We start from the raw sequence: 25,038 nt of genomic DNA on the forward strand, positions 1-25,038 counted from the left end.
TCCCCAAGAGGGCTTGACTTCTTACTCTAAGAGTGAAAGCACGGAATCCTAACCATGGAACCACCAAGGACTTCCCCTCACTTAAAATTCATCAATACAAATCTCAAATGGGCCCTCAAGTCTACCTGGTCATCATAGTCACTTCTCTGAAATCCTTCTGTGTTGGTGTCCTCACTCTCCAAAATGACTGTCATTATTTACTTCCCTCTTTTCAAAGTCCCAGCACACACACCAACCCCTGGCCTTCCATACTCTGCTCTGAGCAGATGACCTTACAGTCCGCCTTACAGTCTTAAGTCATCTGTCAGATGATATTACACTGACAGAACAGAAGCAACCTCATACAAAATCCTCCCTTCCTGGCCAGCATAACAGAGCTAACATCTTTCCCTGGGCCCGCCCTCCCTTCTTTCCCCTTTATCACTGGGATGAAGGGCTTCTGCTCCTCAAATGGCAGTCTCCAAATGCAGTCTTCATCACAGCCCTCTCACTACTCCAGTTTAGGCTGAGGGTTTCCTGCATCCCGAGCTTCTCCCTCTGCTGGATCATCCCCAGCACTGCACGAGCTGCCCTGGGAACGTTTCATTTTACAAAGAACTCTCCATAGGCTCTACAGAACCCTCTAATTGCTGCGGCCAGTGCAGCACGTAGGGATCAAAAGTGGTCGATGCACAGTTTGGGAAAAAATAAACCAGAGTCAAAATTAAAGTTTTAAAGATGGGACCAGAGAACTCAAGACCTCTTAGATCAAGAGCCCTGTTCTTCGGAGCCACATCACTTTTATTTAGTGTCTTGGCAACAGAAAGCATCTGTTGTGCAACGATGAAGTCAGCCTCCTGTGTCCCCGGTCATGTCTCACGTTTTGTTGATTACTTTAAACTATCTTTGTTATTTTCTTTTACAAAGGGTTTCGTCTAGCTGGAGGGCATAGACCTGCATATGGAAAACATCTTGGCAAAACATCTTGGTGTGTGCACAAGCAGCGATCTGAACCTGCGCTGACCTGGTGTTCCAAGATCCACACTATATTTTTCCTCAGCTTACCAGGGCAGGATGACCCCAAGTAATCAACCTGATGTACTTTTGTTTGGGTTATGCTGTATTGCTATATTTTTCCTTTATTCTTTTCCCATGGTGATTTTCTCATGGCTTAGCCAGAGCAACAGGTGGCTGACTATTAACCCCTGCAATCACCTACAACATTTTCGACTCCCTTTTATAACAACACTTCTGGGATGAGATATCTATATTCACTCACTCCACATCCTCACCTCCCTTTCTATTTTCATCTTTTCTTAATTTGTCTGCTGTCCTCACTCAGCTGAAAACGGCTCCAACAGGACTCCTCCCAGGATGCCTTGGGGCCAGTTCTAGTGATCACCTGATTTCTGTTCATGCTATTTGATCTCTCAGCAGCATTTGACAGACTGAACCACTTGCTACTTCTGAAAATTTTTTCTTCCTCAGCTTCTCCTGCTTTATATTCTGCCTCATTGATGGTTTCTTCTCAGCCCTTCTTGGCTGGCTGTTTCTCTGCTGATTGATTTTAAAAGTTGGAGTGTCCCAGGGCTGAGCCTATAACCATTTGATAGAAATGTTTTATCTATTCATATATTTGTCACTTTCAAAATAGAGTGTTTCCTACTTTTTGAAGTGCTTCCCTGATAGCTCAGTTGGTAAAGAATCCACCTTCAAGGCAGGAGACCCCAGTTGGATTCCTGGGTTGGGAAGATCTGCTGGAGAAGGGATAGGCTACCCACTCCTGTATTCTTAGCCTTCCCTTGTGGCTCAGCTGGTAAAGAATCTGCCTGCAATGTGGGAGACCTAGGTTTGATTCCTGGGTTGGGAAGATAGCCTGGAGAAAGGAAAAGCTATCCATTCCAGTATTTTGGCCTGGAGAAATCCATGAACTGTATAGTCCATGGGGTCACAAAGAGTTGGAAATGACTTAGCAATTGTCACTTTTCTTTTTGAAGACTGAAACAATCTCAGTTTCCCAATAAATTTTCAAGTACAGTACAGCCTTCTATGTTTTCTGAACAGTTTGAGAATATTCTGCCAACATAGTGCCCAGTGGCTCTGAATTCTTCAGTGTGTAACTCCTCAAAACATCATTGAAACCAGGATGTGATTACTGACAAATTAGGACCACCTAATCATTTGATCCTATGCAATTTCATCAGTTAGTTCAGTTCAGTGGCTCAGTCATGTCCGACTCCTTGTGACCCCATGAATCGCAGCACGCCAGGGCTCCCTGTCCATCACCAAATCCTGAAGTTCACTGAAACTCACGTCCATCGAGTCAGTGATGCCATCCAGCCATCTTATCCTCTGTTGTCCCCTTCTCCTCCTGCCCCTAATCCCTCCCAGCATCAGAGTCTTTTCCGATGTGTCAACTCTTCGCATGATGTGGCCAAAGTACTGGAGTTTCAGCTTTAGCATCATTCCTTCCAAAGAAATCCCAGGGCTGATCTCCTTCAGAATGGACTGGTTAGATCTCCTTCCAGTCCAAGGACTCTCAAGAGTCTTCTCCAACACCACAGTTCAAAAGCAGCACTCAGCCTTCTTCATAGTCCAACTCTTACATCCATACATGACCATAGGAAAAACCATAGCCTTGACTAGACGGACCTTGTTGGCAAAGTAATGTCTCTGCTTTTTTTTTTTTTTAATTTTATTTTAATTTAAACTTTACAATATTGATTGGTTCTGCCATATATAGAAATGAATCCGCCACAGGCATACACGTGTTCCCCATCCTGAATCCTCCTCCCTCCTCCCTCCCCATACCATCCCTCTGGGTCATCCCAGTGCACTAGCCCCAAGCATCCAGTATCAAGCATCGAACCTGGACTGGCGACTTGTTTCATATATGATACTATATATATTTCAATGCCATTCTCCCAAATCATCCACCCTCTCCCTCTCCCACAGAGTCCATAAGACTGTTCTATACATCAGTGTCTCTTTTGCTGTCTCGTACACAGGGTTATTGTTACCATCTTTCTAAATTCCATATATATGCGTTAGTATACTGTATTGGTGTTTTTCCTTCTGGCTTACTTCACTCTGTATAATATGCTCCAGTTTCATCCACCTCATTAGAACTGCTTCAAATGTATTCTTTTTAATGGCTGAGTAATACTCCATTGTGTATATGTACCACAGCTTTCTTATCCATTCATCTGCTGATGGACATCTAGGTTGCTTCCATGTCCTGGCTATTGTAAACAGTGCTGCGATGAACATTGGGGTACACGTGTCTCTTTCCCTTCTGGTTTCCTCAGTGTGTATGCCCAGCAGTGGGATTGCTGGATCATAAGGCAGTTCTATTTCCAGTTTTTTAAGGAATCTCCACACTGCTCTCCATAGTGGCTGTACTAGTTTGCATTCCCACCAACAGTGTAAGAGGGTTCCCTTTTCTCCACATCCTCTCCAGCATTTATTGCTTGTAGACTTTTGGATGGCAGCCATTCTGACTGGCATGAAATGGTACCTCATAATGGTTTTGATTTGCATTTCTCTGAAAATGAGTGATGTTGAGCATCTTTTCATGTGTTTGTTAGCCATCTGTATGTCTTCTTTGGAGAAATGTCTATTAGTTCTTTGGCCCATTTTTTGATTGGGTCATTTATTTTTCTGGAGTTGAGCTGTAGGAGTTGCTTGTATATTTTTGAGATTAGTTGTTTGTCAGTTGCTTCATTTGCTATTATTTTCTCCCATTCTGAAGGCTGTCTTTTCACCTTGCTTATAGTTTCCTTTGTTGTGCAGAAGCTTTTAAGTTTAATTACGTCCCATTTGTTTATTTTTGCTTTTATTTCCAATATTCTGGGAGGTGGGTCATAGAGGATCCTGCTGTGATGTATGTCAGAGAGTGTTTTGCCTATGTTCTCCTCTAGGAGTTTTATAGTTTCTGGTCTTTTGTTTAGATCTTTAATCCATTTTGAGTTTATTTTTGTGTATGGTGTTAGAAAGTGGTCTAGTTTCCTTCTTTTACAAGTGGTTGACCAGTTTTCCCAGCACCACTTGTTAAAGAGATTGTCTTTAATACATTGTATATTCTTGCCTCCTTTGTCAAAGATAAGGTGTCCATATGTGCGTGGATTTATCTCTGGGCTTTCTATTTTGTTCCATTGATCTATATTTTTGTCTTTGTGCCAGTACCATACTGTCTTGATAACTGTGGCTTTGTAGTAGAGCCTGAAGTCAGGCAGGTTGATTCCTCCAGTTCCATTCTTCTTTCTCAAGATAGCTTTGGCTATTCAAGGTTTTTTGTATTTCCATACAAATTGTGAAATTATTTGTTCTAGCTCTGTGAAGAATACCGTTGGTAGCTTGACAGGGATTGCATTGAATCTATAAATTGCTTTGGGTAGTATACTCATTTTCACTATATTGATTCTTCCAATCCATGAACATGGTATATTTCTCCATCTATTAGTGTCCTCTTTGATTTCTTTCACCAGTGTTTCATATTTTTCTATATATAGGTCTTTAGTTTCTTTAGGTAGATATATTCCTAAGTATTTTATTCTTTTCGTTGCCATGGTGAATGGAATTGTTTCCTTAATTTCTCTTTCTGTTTTCTCATTATTAGTGTATAGGAATGCAAGGGATTTCTGTGTGTTGATTTTATATCCTGCAACTTTACTATAATTATTGATTAGTTCTAGTAATTTTCTGGTGGAGTCTTTAGGGTTTTCTATGTAGAGGATCATGTCATCTGTAAACAATGAGAGTTTTACTTCTCTTCTAATTTGGATTCCTTTTATTTCTTTTTCTGCTCTGATTGCTGTGGCCAAAACTATGTTGAATAGTAATGGTGAAAGTGGGCATCCTTGTCTTGTTCCTGACTTTAGAGGGAATGCTTTCAATTTTTCACCATTGAGGATAATGTTTGCTGTGGGTTTGTCATATATAGCTTTTATTATGTTGAGGTATGTTCCTTCTATTCCTGCTTTCTGGAGAGTTTTTATCACAAATGGGTGTTGAGTTTTGTCAAAGGCTTTCTCTGCATCTATTGAGATAATCATATGGTTTTTATTTTTCAATTTGTTAATGTGGTGTATTACATTGATTGATTTGCAGATATTGAAGAATCCTTGCATCCCTGGGATAAAGCCCACTTGGTCATGGTGTATGATCTTTTTAATGTGTTGTTGGATCCTGATTGCTAGAATTTTGTTAAGGATTTTTGCATCTATGTTCATCAGTGATATTGGCCTGTAGTTTTCTTTTTTTGTGGGATCTTTGTCAGGTTTTGGGATTAGGGTGATGGTGGCCTCATAGAATGAGTTTGGATGTTTACCTTCCTCTGCAATTTTCTGGAAGAGTTTGAGTAGGATAGGTGTTAGCTCTTCTCTAAATTTTTGGTTGAATTCAGCTGTGAAGCCGTCTGGACCTGAGCTTTTGTTTGCTGGAAGATTTTTGATTACAGTTTCAGTTTCCATGCTTGTGATGGGACTGTTAAGATTTTGTATTTCTTCCTGGTCCAGTTTTGGAAAGTTGTACTTTTCTAAGAATTTGTCCATTTCTTCCACGTTGTCCATTTTATCGGCATATAATTGCTGATAGTCTCTTATGATCCTTTGTATTTCTGTGTTGTCTGTTGTGATCTCTCCATCTTCATTTCTAATTTTATTGATTTGATTTTTCTCCCTTTGTTTCTTGATGAGTCTGGCTAATGGTTTGTCAATTTTATTTATCCTTTCAAAGAACCAGCTTTTGGCTTTGTTGATTTTTACTATGGTCTCTTTTGTTTCTTTTGTATTTATTTCTGCCCTAAGTTTTAAGATTTCTTTCCTTCTACTAACCCTAGGGTTCTTCATTTCTTCCTTTTCTAGTTGCTTTAGGTGTAGAGTTAGGTTATTTATTTGACTTTTTTCTTGTTTCTTGAGGTGTGCCCGTATTGCTATGAACTTTCCCCTTAGGACTGCTTTTACCGTGTCCCACAGGTTTTGGGTTGTTGTGTTTTCATTTTCATTCGTTTCTATGCAAATTTTGATTTCTTTTTTGATTTCTTCTGTGACTTGTTGGTTATTCAGCAGCGTGTTGTTCAGCCTCCGTATGTTGTAATTTTTAATAGTTTTTCTCCTGTGATTGAGATCTAATCTTACTGCATTGTGGTCAGAAAAGATGCTTGGAATGATTTCAATTTTTTTGAATTTACCAAGGCTAGATTTATGGCCCAGGATGTGATCTATCCTGGAGAAGGTTCCATGTGCACTTGAGAAAGGGTGAAATTCATGGTTTTGGGATGAAATGTCCTATAGATATCAATTAGGTCTAACTGGTCTATTGTATCATTTAAAGTTTGTGTTTCCTTGTTAATTTTCTGTTTAGTTGATCTATCCATAGGTGTGAATGGGGTATTAAAGTCTCCCACTATTATTGTGTTATTGTTAATTTCCCCTTTCATACTTGTTAGCATTTGCCTTACATATTGTGGTGCTCCCGTGTTGGCTACATATATATTTATAATTGTTATATCTTCTTCTTGTATTGATCCTTTGATCATTATGTAGTGACCATCTTTGTCTCTTTTCACAGCCTTTGTTTTAAAGTCTATTTTATCTGATATGAGTATTGCTACTCCTGCTTTCTTTTGGTCCCTATTTGCATGGAAAATCTTTTTCCAGCCCTTCACTTTCAGTCTGTATGTGTCCCCTGTTTTGAGGTGGGTCTCTTGTAGACAACATATGTAGGGGTCTTGTTTTTGTATCCATTCAGCCAGTCTTTGTCTTTTGGTTGGGGCATTCAACCCATTTATGTTTAAGGTAATTATTAATAAGTATGATCCCGTTGCCATTTACTTTATTGTTTTGGGTTTGAATTTATACATCATTTTTGTGTTTCCTGTCTAGAGAATATCCATTAGTATTTGTTGTAGAGCTGGTTTGGTGGTGCTGAATTCTCTCAGCTTTTGCTTGTCTGTAAAGCTTTTGATTTCTCCTTCATACTTGAATGAAATCCTTGCTGGGTACAATAATCTGGGCTGTAGGTTATTTTCTTTCATCATTTTAAGTATGTCTTGCCATTCCCTCCTGGCTTGGAGAGTTTCTATTGCAAGATCAGCTGTTATCCTTGTAGGAATTCCCTTGCGTGTTATTTGTTGGTTTTCCCTTGCTGCTTTTAATATTTGTTCTTTGTGTTTGATCTTTGTTAATTTGATTAATATGTGTCTTGTGGTGTTTCGCCTTGGGTTTATCCTGTTTGGAACTCTCTGGGTTTCTTGGACTTGAGTGATTATTTCCTTCCCCATTTTAGGGAAGTTTTCAACTATTATCTCCTCAAGTATTTTCTCATGGTCTTTCTTTTGTCTTCTTCTTCTGGGACCCCTATGATTTGAATGTTGTAGCGTTTAATATTGTCCTGGAGGTCTCTGAGATTGTCCTCATTTCTTTTAATTCGTTTTTCTTTTTTCCTCTCTGATTCATTTATTTCTACCATTCTATCTTCTAATTCACTAATACTATCTTCTGCCTCTGTTTTTCTACTATTTGTTGCCTCCAGAGTGTTTTTGATTTCATTTATTGCATTATTCATTATATATTGACTCTTTTTTATTTCTTCTAGGTCCTTGTTAAACCTTTCTTGCATCTTCTCAATCCTTGTCTCCATGCTATTAATCTGTGATTCCATTTTGATTTCAAGATTTTGGATCAATTTCACTATCATTATTTGGAATTCTTTATCAGGTAGATTCCCTATCTCTTCCTCTTTTGTTTGGTTTGGTGGGCATTTATCTTGTTCCTTTATCTGCTGGGTATTCCTCTGTCTCTTCATCTTGTTTAAATTGCTGAGTTTGGGGTGTCCTTTCTGTATTCTGGCAGTTTGTGGAGTTCTCTTTATTGTGGCATTTCCTCAGTGTGTGTGGGTTTGTATAGGTGGCTTGTCAAGGTTTCTAGGTTAGGGAAGCTTGTGTCAGTGTTCTGGTGTGTGGAGCTGTATTTCTTCTCTCTGGAGTGCAATGAAGTGTCCAGTAATGAGTTATGAGATGTCTATGATTTTGGGGTGACTTTGAGCAGCCTGTATCTTGGAGCTCAGGGCTGTGTTCCTGTGTTGCTGGAGAATTTGCTTGGTATGTCTTGCCCTGGAGCTTGTTGGCCCTTGTGCGGTGCTTGGTTTCAGTGTAGGTATGGAGGCGTTTGATGAGCTTCTGTCATTTAATGTTCCCTGGAGTCAGGATTTCCCTGGAGTCAGGGTTTGGACTTAAGCCTCCTGCTTCCAGTTATCGGTCTTATTTTTACAGTAGTTTCAAAACTTCTCCTTCTATACAGCACCATTGATAAAACATGTACGTTAAAGATGAAAAGTTTCTCCACCGTGAGGGCCACCCAGAGAGGTTCACAGCGTTACATGGAGAAGAGAAGAGGGAGGAGGGAGTTAGAGCTGACCCGAATGAGATGAGGTGGAATCAATAGAGGAGAGAGTGGGCTAGCCAGTAATCACTTCCTTATGTGCACTCCACAATTGAACTGCTCAAGATGTTCACGGAATTATACAGAGAAGAGAAGGAGGAGGAAGGAGACAGAGGTGGCCAGGAGGATAAAAGGGGGAATGAAAAGGAGGGAGACAGATCCAGCCAATAATCAGTTCCCTAAGTGTTCTCCACCGCCTGGAACACACAGAAATTCACAGAGTTGCATAGAGTAGAGAGGGGTTAGGGAGGAGGCACTGGTGACCTGGTGGAGGAAAAGGAGAGTCCAAAGAGGGAGAAAGTAGTCAAGCCAGTAATCTCGCTCCCTAGTGAAAAATGGGTACTGAAGATTGGGTTCTTAAAGGTACAGAATTGGTAACAAATACATCAAAGCAAAAATTAAAAATCTAAAGTAGAGTTTGGAATTTCAAAAAAAAAATGTTAAAGAAAAGAAGAAGGAAAAGAAAGAGAGAAAAAAAAACAAAGTCGCAAAAATTTTAAAGAAAACATAGGTACAAAATTAATAACAAATACCAAAAAGCAAAAGTTAAAAATCTAGAGTAGAGTCTGGAATTTAAAAAATACAATGTGAAAAAAAAGAAAAATGAAAAGAAAGAGAAAAACAAACAAACAAACAAAAACAAATCAAGTTGCAAAAATTATAAAGAAAATATAGGTACAAAATTGATAACAAATAGCAGAAGTTAAAAATCTAGAGTAGAGTCTGGAATTTCAAAGATACAATGTTAAAAAAAAAAAAAGAAGAAGAAAAAGAAAGAGAGAAAAAACAAATGAAAACAAACCAAGTTGCAAAAATTATAAAGAAAATATAGGTACAAAATTGATAACAAATACCAAAAAGCATAAATTAAAAATCTAGAGTAGAATTTGGAATTTCAGATATACAATGTTATATAAAAGAAGAAGAGAAAGAAAGAGAGAGGGAAAAAAGTCACAAAAATTATTAAAAAAATATATATATAGGTACAAAATTGATAACAAATACCAAAAAGCTAACATTAAAAATCTAGAGTAGAGTTCGGAATTTCAAAAATACAATGTTAAAGAAAAGAAGAAAAAAAAACAAGGTCACAAAAATTATAAAAAATATATATATGAAGTTTGCTTTTTAAAAAAAAAATAGGGTCTCTTTTTTTTTTTTCAAAGTAATAGTAGGTTATAAAAGTGAAAATTAAAGGAATAATAGAGGACTTAAAATTTTTTTAAAAATTAAAAAAAAAAAAGAAGAAAGAATGATCATAAAAATAGTAAAAATATATCTAGGACTTCCTCTGGTTTTATTTTGGGTATTGTGGGGTCAGTTAATTTTCGGCTAGTTCCTTGGTCTGACTTATATTTCTCAAGACCTATAGGCCCTTTCCTATATATTCAGTTCTAACCACAGGGTTTTAATCTATTGCCTGTAGCTTCCAAGGCGGTTCCCTTTGTTATAGCTTCTTCTGTTTGCTGGTCTCTTCAGTGTCTGGTTTCCGCCCTGACACAAAGGGGACGGTGGTGGACACTTTTTTCTTTCTTTCTTTTTTTTTTTTAGGCTCACTTGTTCAGTCGCGCTGTGGGGAGGGAGGGACGCTGCAAACAAATAACACTGGCGCGGGCTCGCAGTGCCTCAGCTACACTGGGCCTGCCTCTGCTCATGGCACGTGTAGCGTCCCTGCCCACACTGCTCAGGCTCTAGATTGCTCCACCGGGAACCATCCGTGGCCGGCCCTGGGCTGCTTGCACCTCCCAGGTCCAAGCCGCTCAGGTTCAGGCACTCTGGTAGTCCTCAGAGGCGCAGACTCAGTTGGGCCAGCGTTTTGTGCCCTGCCCGGGTCTGAGCAGCGCAGGTGATGAGGTGTTTGGTGAGCGCAATTGCTGTGTCTTATCACCTCTCCGCCGCTCAGTTATCTAGGTGTACAACTGGCGCACCTTCTCAGGTGGATGTTGACTGTCCAGATCCCCAAGAAGTTTTAGTTAGCAAAGAAGCCTGCTTACAGTTTTGTAGATAATGTCTCTCTGGGGCTGCAATTGCCCCCTTCTGGCTCTGGCTGCCTGTCACCAGAGGGGGACGGTCTGCAGCTGGCTATATCTGTACAGTCTTTTATTCCCTGCGCGGGCCTGGCGGTGTCTTAGGTTAGGGCTGGCTTTTCGCGTGGTAGATATCCCACAGTCTGGTTTGCTGCCCAAATTATTTCGCTCAGAAAGCACTCAGGGTATTCAGGCCAGATCTTTACTCTAAGCGATGCAGCCCGCGCCGCACCTCCCTGCACAGCCCCCACTTGCTAATGGCGGATGCAGGCGTCTGTGCTGCTTCTCCGCTGAGGGAGTTACCGTAGAGCTTGTAATCTGCGGGTTTTAATTGTTTATTTATTTTTCCTCCCTGTTATGTTGCCCTCTGTGCTTCCAAGGCTCGGCACAGATTCGGCAGTGAGAAGGTTTCCTGGTGTTTGGAAACTTCCCTCTTTTTAAGACTCCCTTCCCAGGATGGAGCTCCGTCCCTCTCTCTTTTGTCTCTTTTTTTGTCTTATATATTTTTTCCTACCTCCTTTTGAAGATGTGGGTTGCTTTTCTGGGTGCCTGATGTCCTCTGCCAGCATTCAGAAGTTGTTTTGTGGAATTTACTCAGTGTTTAAATGTTCTTTTGATGAATTTGTGGGGGAGAAAGTGTTCTCCCCGTCCTACTCCTCTGCCATCTTAGCTCCTCCACCCTGTCTCTGCTTTTGAATATGCTATCTAGGTTGGTTATAACTTTCCTCCCAAGGAGTAAGCATCTTTTAATTTCATAGGTGCAGTCACCATCTGCAGTGATTTTGGAGCCCCCAAAAATAAAGTCTGACACTGTTTCCACTCTTTCCCCATCTATTTTCCATGAAGTGATGGGACCAGATGCCATGATCTTCGTTTTCTGAATGTTGAGCTTAAAGCCAACTCTCCACTTTCATTTTCATCAAGAGGCCTTTTAGTTCCTCTTCACTTTCTGCCATAAGGGTGGTGTCATATGCATATCTGAGGTTATTGATATTTCTCCCAGCAATCTTGATTCCAGCTTGTGCTTCATCCAGCCCAGCGTTTCTCATGATGTACTCTGCATATAAGTTAAATAAGCAGGGTGACAATATACAGTTTTGACGTACTCCTTTTCCTATTTGGAACCAGTCTGTTGTTCCATGTCCAGTTCTAGCTGTTGCTTCCTGATCTGCATATAGGTTTCTCAAGAAGCAGGTCAGGTGGTCTGGTATTCCCATCTCTTTCAGAATTTTCCAGTTTATTGTGATTCACACAAGCAAAGGCTCTGGCATAGTCAATAAAGCAGAAATAGATGTTCCTCTGGAACTCTCTTGCTTTTTCGATGATCCAGTGGATGTTGTCAATTTGATCTCTGGTTCCTCTGCCTTTTCTAAAACCGGCTTGAACATCTGGAAGTTCACACTTCACGTACTGCTGAAGCCTGGCTTAGAATTTTGAGCATTACTTTACTAGCATGAGAGATAGTGCAATTGTGCACTCACAGTGTGGTCTGACACAATGTGGTCCACTGGAGAAGGGAATGGCAAACCACTTCAGTATTCTTGCCTTGAGAACCCCATGCAATTTCATCAAGTGTCCCATAAATCTTTCTTAATGAAAAGGTCTAATTCAGAATCGAGTGCTATAATTTGGCTGTCATGTTTTTCAGTTTCCTTCCATCTAGTTCACTTCAGCTTTTCCTTGACTTTTATGACTTTAACCCTTTTGAAGACCTCAACCAGTCATTGTGTAAAATGGCCTAAGGTTTTTCTGATATTCTCTGGAGTAGGTTAGGTTATGCACCTTTGGCAGGGATACCACAGATGTGATCCTGTGTTCTTCCCGATGCATCCTTTCAAGTGATATGCAGTTCTGAAATGTTCTACTACTGATGACGTTCCCATTGACCATTTGATTGAGGTGATGTCTGCAAATCACCTCCAGTGTGAAGTATTTTGGAGAGGGGGAGGTACTTTAAGGAATTTTGTTCCACAACAAAGTTTCAATTTTTATATTCACTTATTATATCAGCATGGGCTTCCCCAGTGACTCAGGGATAAAGAATTTGCCTGCCAATTCAGGGGACGCCAGAGACATGGGTTTGATCCCTGGGTCAGGAAGATCCCCTGGAGAAGGAACTGGCTATATGCTCCAGTTTTCTTGCCTGGATAATTCCAAGGACAGAGGAGCCTGGTGGGCTGCAATCCATGGGGTTGCAAAGAGCAGGTGTACACACGTTATATCAGTATGGACCCCTGGTTTCCTACTTTACTCCAATTACAATGAATCATAATTCATTGCTATCATTTATTTTGATGTTCCTATTGTCCCTGATTTGGCCATGAGAGTCTCTGCCAGCTAACTCTGTCATTTTGACTTGTCCCCATCATTCTCTGGGCACCTGTTTGTTTTCTCTCACAGGATGTTCTAAGAGTCACGTTGTACTTTTCCTCCTTCAGCCTGGAATCAGGTATTTGGCCAAAAGCCCTTATTCCTCACAGAGGACAATGATATTTAAAAAACTAAGCACTGGGCACTAGAGTATCACTGTTCCCAGGTTCCATCTATGGATAGAGCTGGAGAATGAATACATTTACATAATTTTATCCGTTTAAACTGAATTCATATAACACCTCTTATTCCAATCTCACACTACAAGGTTAATTTTAGTTATTAAGTAAATTTCCTTTTCTCTGTTGGTAACTCGATAGGATGACAGTGAGAAACCGAGCTCCCACTGTCTGTAATACCTTTAAACGTATCTGAGCATCTGCAAAGATTTGATCAATTTGCCTATATGTAATCAATCTTTCAACACTGCCATACTGTGGAATAGATGCTTTTCACTCAGTCGTTGATACCCCTCACTGGGTCATCTCTTCTTCCACATCACTTCACCTTCTCTACTGTGTTACATCTCTAACACATCATGTTTGGCCACTGGCCTTACAGGAAGGTGGGCAGAAATTTTTTACTCCTGCTTACATCCATACTCCAAACACCTATAAGAGTGCCTGTAACATGACACATGACCAATAAATATCAGTTGATTGAATCAGTCTCTCCAATTATTTAGCATATTCCCCCAAGCTGGGCATTTTGAGAGCTTTCTTACTTTCTCATCCCACATGATTCCAGTACAGCAGCTTCTGAGGCTCCAGGGGTCAGGTCTCAAGTCTATGTGACCAGCTATGGGAGGACAGATTAGTAAAAGCTGGCCCAAGAGAGAAAGCAATGTCTGTTAAAGATTTTGCTTAGCGTTTTTTTTTTTTTTAATTGACTTTTAATTCCTTTACAATGCTGTGTTAGTTTTTGCTGTGTAACAGAAGTCCAGGGCCAGATGGCTTCTTGGGCAAGTTCTAACAAGCATTCAGAGAAGAATTAGCACTCATCCTTCTCAAACTTTTGCCAAAAATTGCAGAGTAAGGAACACTCCCAAGCTCATTCTATGAGGCCACCATTACTCTGATACCAAAACCAGACAAAGATATCACCAAAATATGAAACACCAAGAAATTTTAATTTAAATCACAATTAAAAGACCAATATCACTGATAAGCATGGACACAAAAATCTTCATCAAAATAACTAGCAAACAGAATCCAACAACACATTAAAAGAATCATACCAGGATTGTGGGATCTCAGGGATACAAGGACTCTTCACTGTACACAAATCAGTCAATGTGACACATCATACTAACAAATTAAAGAATAAAAACCATAAGATCGTCCCAATAGGTACAGGAAAAGCAGCTGACAAAATTCAACACACATTTATGATAAAAACTCTCTAGAAAGTAGACAGAGAGGGAACCTGCCTTAACATAATAAAGGACATAAACAACAAACCCACAGCAAACATCATTCTCGATGGTGAAAAACTGAAAGCATATCCTCTAAGATATAGAACAAGACAAGGATGTCTACTCTGGCCATTATTCAACATAGTTTTGGTAGCCCTAGCCACAGCAATCAGAGAAGAAAAAGAAGTAGAAGGAATCCAAATTGGAAAAGAAGTAGTAAAATTGTCACTGTTGGCAGATGACATGATATTATACGAAGAAAATTCTAAAGCTGTCACCAGAAAACTACCTTAGCTAATCACTGAGTTTGGTAAAGCTGCAGGATACACAGTGAATGCACAGAAATTTCTTGCATTCCTGTACACTAACAATGAAAAAGCAGAAAATCAAGTTAAGGAAAGAATCCCACTTACCATTGCAACAAAAACACACATGAAAAGATGCTCATCATTAATTATTAGAAAAATGCAGATCAAAACTACAATAAGATATCAACTCACATGGTCAAAATGGCCAGAATCAAAAACAATCTACAAACAATAAATCCTGGAGAGGGTGTGGAGAAAAGGGAACCCTTTTGCACTGTTGGTGAGAATGTGGACTGATCAGCCATTATGGAGAGCAATATGGAAGTTCCTTAAAAAACTAAAAATAGAACTACCATATGATCCAGCAATCCCATTACTGGGCACATGCCTTGAGAAAATTGTAATTCTAAGAGACACGTGCACCCCAGTGTTCACTGCAGCACTGTCTACAATAGCCAGGACATGGAAGCAACCTAAGTGTCCACTGACTGATGAATGGATAAAGAAGATGTGGTACATACATACAATGAAATGTTACCTAGCCATAAAAGGAACAAAAATAAGTCATTTGTAGATAAGTGGATGGGCCCAGAGTGTGACATACGGAGTAAAGTCAGAAAGAGAAAAACAAATATACGTGTATGTGGACTCTACCTCCAGTAGTTCTGCAGGTGGTCCAGAAGAAATAGAGTAATTACCTCTGTTTTGTCTTAAAATACGATCTAACAGATCTTTAACACCACCCTTTCCCATCTATGAGCTTCATAACAACTTATCCCCCAAGAGCTACAGTGCCTCTGCTTGGAAACGCAGAAAATTTATCTGGAACAAAGGCAATGAGGCTTGGGCTTTTCTGAAGGATGACAGTCAAGCTCCTGGATTTCTAAGCCTGCCGTGTAAATTCTCAGACAAGCATCTTTCATTGTTGCTGTTGTTATAGTCACTAAGTCATGTCTGACTCTTTCATGACCCCATGAACTGTAGCCCACCAGGCTCCTCTGTCTGTGGGATTTCCCACTCAAGAACACTGGAGTGGGCTGCCATTTCCTTCTCCAGGCAATCTTCCTGACCCAGGGGTCGAACCTGCATCTCCTGCATTGGCAGGCTAATTCTTTACCACTGAGCCAAAAGGGAAGCCTCCATTTTTTATTAAGCTTCCATCATCTAATGACATGCTCTGTTTTACCTATAAGTCATGGACTTGGAACATTTTCCTTGAGAGATCACACATGTAAGAAAAAGATTTGAATTTAAGCTATCGCCTCCCTGCCCATAGTTCAAGGATTCTAACTTATGGCAAGACACCTCAGGGTGCTGTTCCAGAATGACTAGCACTTAAACAAATTTTCTCACTTGAAAATCAGAACGTTCTCTCAAGCAGAACTTGAAAGAAAAGGAACTGCACAGGGTTTAATTAATCTCCTATGTCCACACAGGGTGGCTAAGTCGAGGGGAGGGTGCACACAACCAGGCAACATGCAGACCTGTGGCTGCTGAAGACAGAGGAGCAGTCATGGTAAGCCTCGTTGCTTACAAAGATCAAAACCAACTCTCCTGGATAAAGGGACTCTCTGCCAGACACAAAGCCAAAACCCAACTTCTTATGAAGTTTACAGAATCCTGATGTTTTCTGTGTGCAAACTTTTAAAAATGGAATTCTCACCATTCTCAGAAAGTAAAAGAGAAGATTTCAGAGTTCAACAGCCACCAAGCGAGTAACAAGTAACTTTGGAAACTATCACTAAGATCAGAGGGTTTGTCTTCTGCTCGGTCAAACTCACCTTGTAGAATTAAAGAGAAAGATCTGCCAAAAAAGAAACCAAAATGACACCAAAACCTGAAAAACCCTCCAAAACCCCCAATCCAATAAAAACCAAAACCAAAACAAAACAAAACAAAACCCCTCTGCAGATAGAATTAATACATTTGCCCTAACAGTTATTTATCCTACCCATCCCTTTCCAGCACCATCTCCACCACCTCCTGTCCCTGTTTGTCTCCCCATCCTTATACAAAGCTATTTTCTTAACAAAGCACCTCATTAAGCAAGTAGTGATTCACACCAGGCAAATGTATACTTTCAAGAATTTGCATACTTAGTTTCCTGTGTTTCTTTGGAGAGGCTCATTCTTGATGAGGAAGTAAAACTCCAGCCTTTGCAAGTATTTGGTGGCTCCTGGGAACTGTAACTTCTCCCTGAAGCTATTTTTCTGGTGGAGCCAGGGAATTACCCTAGTATCAATGAGCACAATGAGCACAAGGTTTGATTATCTGCCCTGTCAGCTTCTTGCATGCAAGAGAACCTATAAATGAAAACACAGGTAGGCCTCTCCTTCTATGTACCTTAGTATAACCCCTTAAATGAAATGCTAAGTGAACAGCAACAACAAAAGGATGATACAGCACTCTGTCATTAAGTCTGTCCTTCCATTTCCCACAGATCCCAACTCTACTAGCTGGCCTGCTTTCAGATCAACTTCCTGTTAGAGGCGCTCTGATGGGCCTTTAATACGCATTTTACTGAAATGTTGGGTAGAGCTTACAGGAAAAGCAGGTGGGCAGGCAGGGGGCCCTTTTACTCACTCCCAGAAGGGCTATGGGCAAACTGCTGGACTTCAGTGAATTTCTGTTTCTTCACCGGTAAAATGCCAATGTTGACAATACCTTTTTCAAGGGGAGTTAAGTGAGTTAATACATATTAAGCTTTTTAGAATAATGCCTGGGACATGGCAAGCACTGTCTGAATTTGCTGTTACAGTACAGAAGGTCCCCACCTTCATGATGGCTTACGGCTTTTCAACTTTATAACGGTGTGAAAGTGGTACTCAGTAGAAAATATAAAATGTGATCTTTTCCCAGGCTAGTGATATTTTTTGTTTATAAGGGTAAACAACCAGTATACTTACAACCATTCTGTACCCAGACAACCATTCTGTCTTCCACTTTCAGAAGTGTATTCAATATATTACATGAGATATTCAACACTTTATTTTAAAATAGGCTTTGCGTCAGATGATTTTGCTCAACTGTAGGCTAATATATCTGTCCTGGGACACTTTAAGGTATGCTGGGCAGAACTATGATGTTTGGTAGGTTAGGTGTATAGTATACATTTTTTTGACTTACTATAGGTCTAACTTACGATACAATTATCAGAATGTAACCTCACCATAAATCAAGGAAGACCTGCAAATAGATTCCCCCTTTTTTTAATAACCCAGAACCCCTGATTAAGATCACCTGACAGAGTCCCAGAACACTGAAAAATTTGAGAACTAATTTTGCATCATAAGAATATTCATTTAAACAATTATTAACTGGTAGCAAATTGCTAGGGCAGGAAGCTAACACCTTTTAAGGGATTTAAAATTCTAAAACATTCCCGCTACACCTTGAGATGAACTTACAAAAGAATAGTTTTATAAGAGTAGTTATATTCTGTTTGTAGTATCCCTCAATTCAGATGTTGACATCCTAAAGCCCCAAAGATGATATATTAGGAGGTGCGGCCTTTGAGTGGTTCTCAGGTGATGAGGGTGCAGCCTTCATGAATGGGATTAGTGTGCTCATGAGACAGACCCCAGAGAGACCCTCCGCCTTGTGAAGAGTAGCAAGAAAGCCCTGGTGATGAACCAGGTAGGGGACTTGCAGAAGAATCCAGTGTGCTGGCTCCTTGATCTTGCACTTCCCAGCCCCCAGAGCTGTGAGAAATAAACTTCTATGGTTTATAAGTTTAAAATAAAAGTAGAAGAGTTATTTCTGATAACTATTATAAAAGAATAGCTGGATTTAAATGGTGTTTCTTGCAAGATGGAACAAGTTAAGTATACCCATTCAGTTGGCTGAAGCATTTTACCAATATTTGTGGAAAAAATTTTTACTTGTCTTTAATAGATGACCTTATGGAGGCTGTGGACAAAATCTGAAGAAACGGAGCTTACAGAAATATCAAATAGCAATTTGTTTTTTTAAAAAAATCTCTCATTTTTTTGTTTTTTTTTTTGTTTTTTTTTTTGTTTTTCCCCAGTTCCATGTTTGCTTTAGCCAACATTTATCTTTTTGGATGCTTAAATTTCGAAGACATGGTAAGGTCAATATTTCCAAGAGACTAAGAAAGAATTTCAAAAAAGGAACTCAGAGGCATATTTGCCTATTACCAGAAATCTAGGATTATTACCATAATATTTTTCTTTTCTTTAATGGTTGGATAAGATAGTTCAGTAATTTTTTTCTGTAGTACCTGCCCCAAATATGGGAAGGTCTGGACCTGGTGGGGTCAGCTTACAGAGGAAGGACAGTCTATTAAGCCTTTCTATGCATTTTCTTGACCTTCGTCAAAATGATTTCCTCACTATCAATATTTCCATAAGTTTCACACCAACGTGCGTGCCATCTGCAGTTCTTGAACATTTGGTTCTCTGATTTTCCCCTCTGAAACATGTTAAGGAAGTGTTTTGTGGATACACAGCCAAGGTATTCTGTATATACTTCTTTCTTTTTTCTTTTTTTTTTTTAATTTAATTTTATTTTTAAACTTTACATAATTGTATTAGTTTTGCCAAATATCAAAATGAATCCGCCACAGGTATACATGTGTTCCCCATCCTGAACCCTCCTCCCTCCTCCCTCCCCATACCATCCCTCTGGGTCGTCCCAATGCACCAGCCCCAAGCATCCAGCATCGTGCATCGAACCTGGACTGGCGACTTGTTTCATACATGATATTTTACATGTTTCAATGCCATTCTCCCAAATCTTCCCACCCTCTCCCTCTCCCATAGAGTCCATAAGACTGTTCTATACATCAGTGTCTCTTTTGCTGTCTCGTACACAGGGTTATTGTTACCATCTTTCTAAATTCCATATATATGCGTTAGTATACTGTATTGGTGTTTTTCTTTCTGGCTTACTTCACTCTGTATAATATGCTCCAGTTTCATCCACCTCATTAGAACTGCTTCAAATGTATTCTTTTTAATGGCTGAGTAATACTCCATTGTGTATATGTACCACAGCTTTCTTATCCATTCATCTGCTGATGGATATCTAGGTTGCTTCCATGTCCTGGATATTATAAACAGTGCTGCGATGAACACTGGGGTACACGTGTCTCTTTCCCTTCTGGTTTCCTCAGTGTGTATGCCCAGCAGTGGGATTGCTGGATCATAGGCAGTTCTATTTCCAGTTTTTTAAGGAATCTCCACACTGTTCTCCATAGTGGCTGTACTAGGTTGCATTCCCACCAACAGTGTAAGAGGGTTCCCTTTTCTCCACACCCTCTCCAGCACTTATTGCTTGTAGACTTTTGGATGGCAGCCATTCTGACTGGCGTGAAATGGTACCTCATAATGGTTTTGATTTGCATTTCTCTGATAATGAGTGATGTTGAGCATCTTTTCATGTGTTTGTTAGCCATCTGTATGTCTTCTTTGGAGAAATGTCTATTTAGTTCTTTGGCCCATTTTTTGATTGGGTCATTTATTTTTCTGGAGTTGAGCTGTAGGAGTTGAGCTGCTTGTATATTTTTGAGATTAGTTATTTGTCAGTTGCTTCATTTGCTATTATTTTCTCCCATTCTGAAGGCTGCCTTTTCACCTTGCTAATAGTTTCCTTTGTTGTGCAGAAGCTTTTAAGGTTAATTAGGTCCCATTTGTTTATTTTTGCTTTTATTTCCAATATTCTGGGAGGTGGGTCATAGAGGATCCTGCTGTGATGTATGTTGGAGAGTGTTTTGCCTATGTTCTCCTCTAGGAGTTTTATAGTTTCTGGTCTTACGTTGAGATCTTTAATCCATTTTGAGTTTATTTTTGTGTATGGTGTTAGAAAGTATTCTAGTTTCATTCTTTTACAAGTGGTTGACCAGATTTCCCAGCACCACTTGTTAAAGAGATTGTCTTTAATCCATTGTATATTCTTGTTTCCTTTGTCAAAGGTAAGGTGTCTATATGTGCGTGGATTTATCTCTGGGCTTTCTATTTTGTTCCATTGATCTATATTTCTGTCTTTGTGCCAGTACTATACTGTCTTGATAACTGTGGCTTTGTAGTAGAGCCTGAAGTCAGGTAGGTTGATTCCTCCAGTTCCATTCTTCTTTCTCAAGATCACTTTGGCTATTCGAGGTTTTTTGTATTTCCATACAAATTGTGAAATTATTTGTTCTAGCTCTGTGAAGAATACTGTTGGTAGCTTGATAGGGATTGCATTGAATCTATAAATTGCTTTGGGTAGTATACTCATTTTAACTATATTGATTCTTCCAATCCATGAACATGGTATATTTCTCCTTCTATTAGTGTCCTCTTTGATTTCTTTCACCAGTGTTTTATAGTTTTCTATATATAGGTCTTTAGTTTCTTTAGGTAGATATATTCCTAAGTATTTTATTCTTTCTATTGCAATGGTGAATGGAATTGTTTCCTTAATTTCTCTTTCTGTTTTCTCATTATTAGTGTATAGGAATGCAAGGGATTTCTGTGTGTTGATTTTGTATCCTGCAACTTTACTACAGTCATTGATTAGCTCTAGTAATTTTCTGGTGGAGTCTTTAGGGTTTTCTATGTAGAGGATCATGTCATCTGCAAATAGTGAGAGTTTTACTTCTTATTTTCCAATTTGGATTCCTTTTATTTCTTTTTCTGCTCTGATTGCTGTGGCCAAAACTATGTTGAATAGTAGTGGTGAAAGTGGGCACCCTTGTCTTGTTCCTGACTTTAGAGGAAATGCTTTCAATTTTTCACCATTGAGGATAATGTTTGCTGTGGGTTCGTCATATATAGCTTTTATTATGTTGAGGTATGTTCCTTCTATTCCTGCTTTCTGGAGAGTTTTTATCACAAATGGGTGTTGAATTTTGTCAAAGGCTTTCTCTGCATCTATTGAGATAATCATATGGTTTTTATTTTTCAATTTGTTAATGTGGTGTATCACATTGATTGATTTGCAGATATTGAAGAATCCTTGCATCCCTGGGATAAAGCCCACTTGGTCACGGTGTATGATCTTTTTAATGTGTTGTTGGATCTTGATTGCCAGAATTTTGTTAAGGATTTTTGCATCTATGTTCATCAGTGATATTGGCCTGTAGTTTTCTTTTTTTGTGGGATCTTTGTCAGGTTTTGGGATTAGGGTGATGGTGGCCTCATAGAATGAGTTTGGAAGTTTACCTTCCTCTGCAATTTTCTGGAAGAGTTTGAGCAGGATAGGTGTTAGCTCTTCTCTAAATTTTTGGTAGAATTCAGCTGTGAAACCGTCTGGACCTGAGCTTTTGTTTGCTGGAAGATTTTTGATTACAGTTTCAATTTCCGTGCTTGTGATGGGTCTGTTAAGATTTTGTATTTCTTCCTGGTCCAGTTTTGGAAAGTTGTACTTTTCTAAGAATTTGTCCATTTCTTCCTCGTTGCCCATTTTATTGGCATATAATTGTTGATAGTAGTCTCTTATGATCCTTTGTATTTGTGTGTTGTCTGTTGTGATCTCTCCATTTTCATTTCTAATTTTATTGATTTGATTTTTCTCCCTTTGTTTCTTGATGAGTCTGGCTAATGGTTTGTCAATTTTATTTATCCTTTCAAAGAACCAGCTTTTGGCTTTGTTGATTTTTGCTATGGTCTCTTTTGTTTCTTTTGCATTTATTTCTGCTCTAATTTTTAAGATTTCTTTCCTTCTACTAACCCTGGGGTTCTTCATTTCTTCCTTTTCTAGTTGCTTTAGGTGTAGAGTTAGGTTATTTATTTGACTTTTTTCTTGTTTCTTGAGGTATGCCTGTATTGCTATGAACTTTCCCCTTAGGACTGCTTTTACCGTGTCCCACAGGTTTTGGGTTGTTGTGTTTTCATTTTCGTTCGTTTCTATGCAAATTTTGATTTCTTTTTTGATTTCTTCTGTGATTTCTTGGTTATTCAGCAGCGTGTTGTTCAGCCTCCATATGTTGGAATTTTTAATAGTTTTTCTCCTGTAATTGAGATCTAATCTTACTGCATTGTGGTCAGAAAAGATGCTTGGAATGATTTCAATTTTTTTGAATTTACCAAGGCTAGCTTTATGGCCCAGGATGTGATCTATCCTGGAGAAGGTTCCATGTGCACTTGAGAAAAAGGTGAAATTCATTATTTTGGAATGAAATGTCCTATAGATATCAATTAGGTCTAACTGGTCTAATGTATCATTTAAAGTTTGTGTTTCCTTGTTAATTTTCTGTTTAGTTGATCTATCCATAGGTGTGAGTGGGGTATTAAACTCTCCCACTATTATTGTGTTATTGTTAATTTCTCCTTTCATACTTGTTAGCATTTGTCTTACATACTGCGGTGCTCCTGTGTTGGGTGTATATATATTTATAATTGTTATATCTTCTTCTTGGATTGATCCTTTGATCATATGTAGTGACCTTCTTTGTCTCTTTTCACAGCCTTTGTTTTAAAGTCTATTTTATCTGATATGAGTATTGCTACTCCTGCTTTCTTTTGGTCCCTATTTTCATGGAAAACCTTTTTCCAGCCCTTCACTTTCAGTCTGTATGTGTCCCCTGTTTTGAGGTGGGTCTCCTGTAGACAACATATGTAGGGGTCTTGTTTTTGTATCCATTCAGCCAGTCTTTATCTTTTGGTTGGGGCATTCAACCCATTTACGTTTAAGGTAATTATTGATAAGTATGATCCCGTTGCCATTTACTTTATTGTTTTGGGTTCAAATTTATACACCGTTTTTGTGTTTCCTGTCTAGAGAATATCCTTTAGTATGTGTTGGAGAGCTGGTTTGGTGGTGCAGGATTCTCTCAGCATTTGCTTGTCTGAAAACTTTTGATTTCTCCTTCATACTTGAATGAAATCCTTGCTGGGTACAATAATCTGGGCTGTAGGTTATTTTCTTTCATCATTTTAAGTATGTCTTGCCATTCCCTCCTGGCTTGAAGAGTTTCTATTGAAAGATCAGCTGTTATCCTTATGGGAATTCCCTTGTGTAAAATTAAAGTTTTAAAGATGGGACCAGAGAACTCAAGACCTCTTAGATCAAGAGCCCTGTTCTTCAGAGCCACATCACTTTTATTTAGCGTCTTGGCAACAGAAAGCATCTGTTGTGCGACGATGAAGTCAGCCTCCTGTGTCCACCGTCATGTCTCCCATTTTATTGATTACTTTAAACTATCTTTGTTATTTTCTTTTACAAAGGGTTTCGTCTAGCTGGAGGGCATAGACCTGCATATGGAAAACATCTTGGGAAAACATCTTGGTGTGGGCACAAGCAGCGATCTGAACCTGTGCTGACCTGGCGTTCCAAGGTCCACACTGTTTTTCCTCAGCTTACCGGGACAGGATGACCCCAAGTAATCAACCTGATGTACTTTTGTTTGGATTATGCTGTATTGCTATATTTTGCTTTTATTCTTTTCCCATGGTGATGTTCTCATGGCTTAGCCAGAGCAACAGGTGGCTGACTATTAACCTGTGCAACCACCTACAACATTTTCGACTCCCTTTTATAACAACACTTCTAGGATGAGATATCTATATTTACCCACTCCATGTCCTCACCTCCCTTTCTCTTTTCATTTCTTCTTAATTTGTCTGCTGTCCTCACTCAGCTGTAAACGGCTCCAACAGGACTCCTCCCAGGATGCCTTGGGGCCAATTCTAGTGATCACCTGATTTCTGTTCATGCTATTTGATCTCTCAGCAGCATTTGACAGACTGAACCACTTGCTACTTCTGAAAACTTTTCTTCCTCAGCTTCTCCTGCTTTATATTCTGCCCCATTGATGGTTTCTTCTCAGCTTTTCTTGGCTGGCTGTTTCTCTGCTGATTGATTTTTAAATGTTGGAGCCTATAACCATATTAAACATGTTTTATCTATTCATATATTTGTCTCTTTCAAAATAGAGTGTTTCCTACTTTTTGAAGTGCTTCCCTGATAGCTCAGTTGGTAATGAATCCACCTGCAAGGCAGGAGACCCCAGTTGGATTCCTGGGTTGGGAAGATCTGCTGGAGAAGGGATAGGCTACCCACTCCTGTATTCTTAGGTTTCCCTTGTGGCTCAGCTGGTGAAGAATCTGCCTGCAATGTGGGCGACCTAGGTTCAATCCCCGGGTTAGGAAGATCCCCTGGAGAAGGGAAAGGCTATCCACTCCAATATTTTGGCCTAGAGAATTCCATGAACTGTATAGTCCATAGGGTTGCAAAGAGTTGGAAATGACTGAGCAACTGTCACTTTTTTTTTTTTTGAAGACTGAAATAATCTCAGTTCCCCACCAAATTTTGAAGTACAGTACAGCTTTCTATGTTTTCTTAACAGTTTGAGAATATACTGCCAACATGGTGCCCAGTGGCTCTGAATTCTTCAGTGTGTAACTCCTCAAAAAATCATCCAAACCAGGATGTGAACACGGACAAATTTGGACCACCTAATCATTTGACCCTATGCAATTTCATCAAGTGTCCCATAAATCTTTCTTAATGAAAAGGTCTAAATCAGAATCGAGTGCTATAATTTGGCCGTCATGTTT

The 25,038-nt window shown here is 39.4% G+C and overlaps 1 long non-coding RNA gene across 1 annotated transcript in view; it reads left to right on the top strand.

Annotated features, from left to right (window-relative positions):
- The window catches only part of LOC133247560 (uncharacterized), a 229,048-nt gene that overhangs the window by 104,133 nt on the left and 99,877 nt on the right, over positions 1 to 25,038 (top strand). The gene's annotated exons all lie outside the window — the stretch shown is intronic.

Source organism: Bos javanicus, chromosome 5 (assembly GCF_032452875.1).
Source record: "Bos javanicus breed banteng chromosome 5, ARS-OSU_banteng_1.0, whole genome shotgun sequence".
In the NCBI taxonomy this organism is placed as follows: Eukaryota; Metazoa; Chordata; class Mammalia; order Artiodactyla; family Bovidae; genus Bos; species Bos javanicus.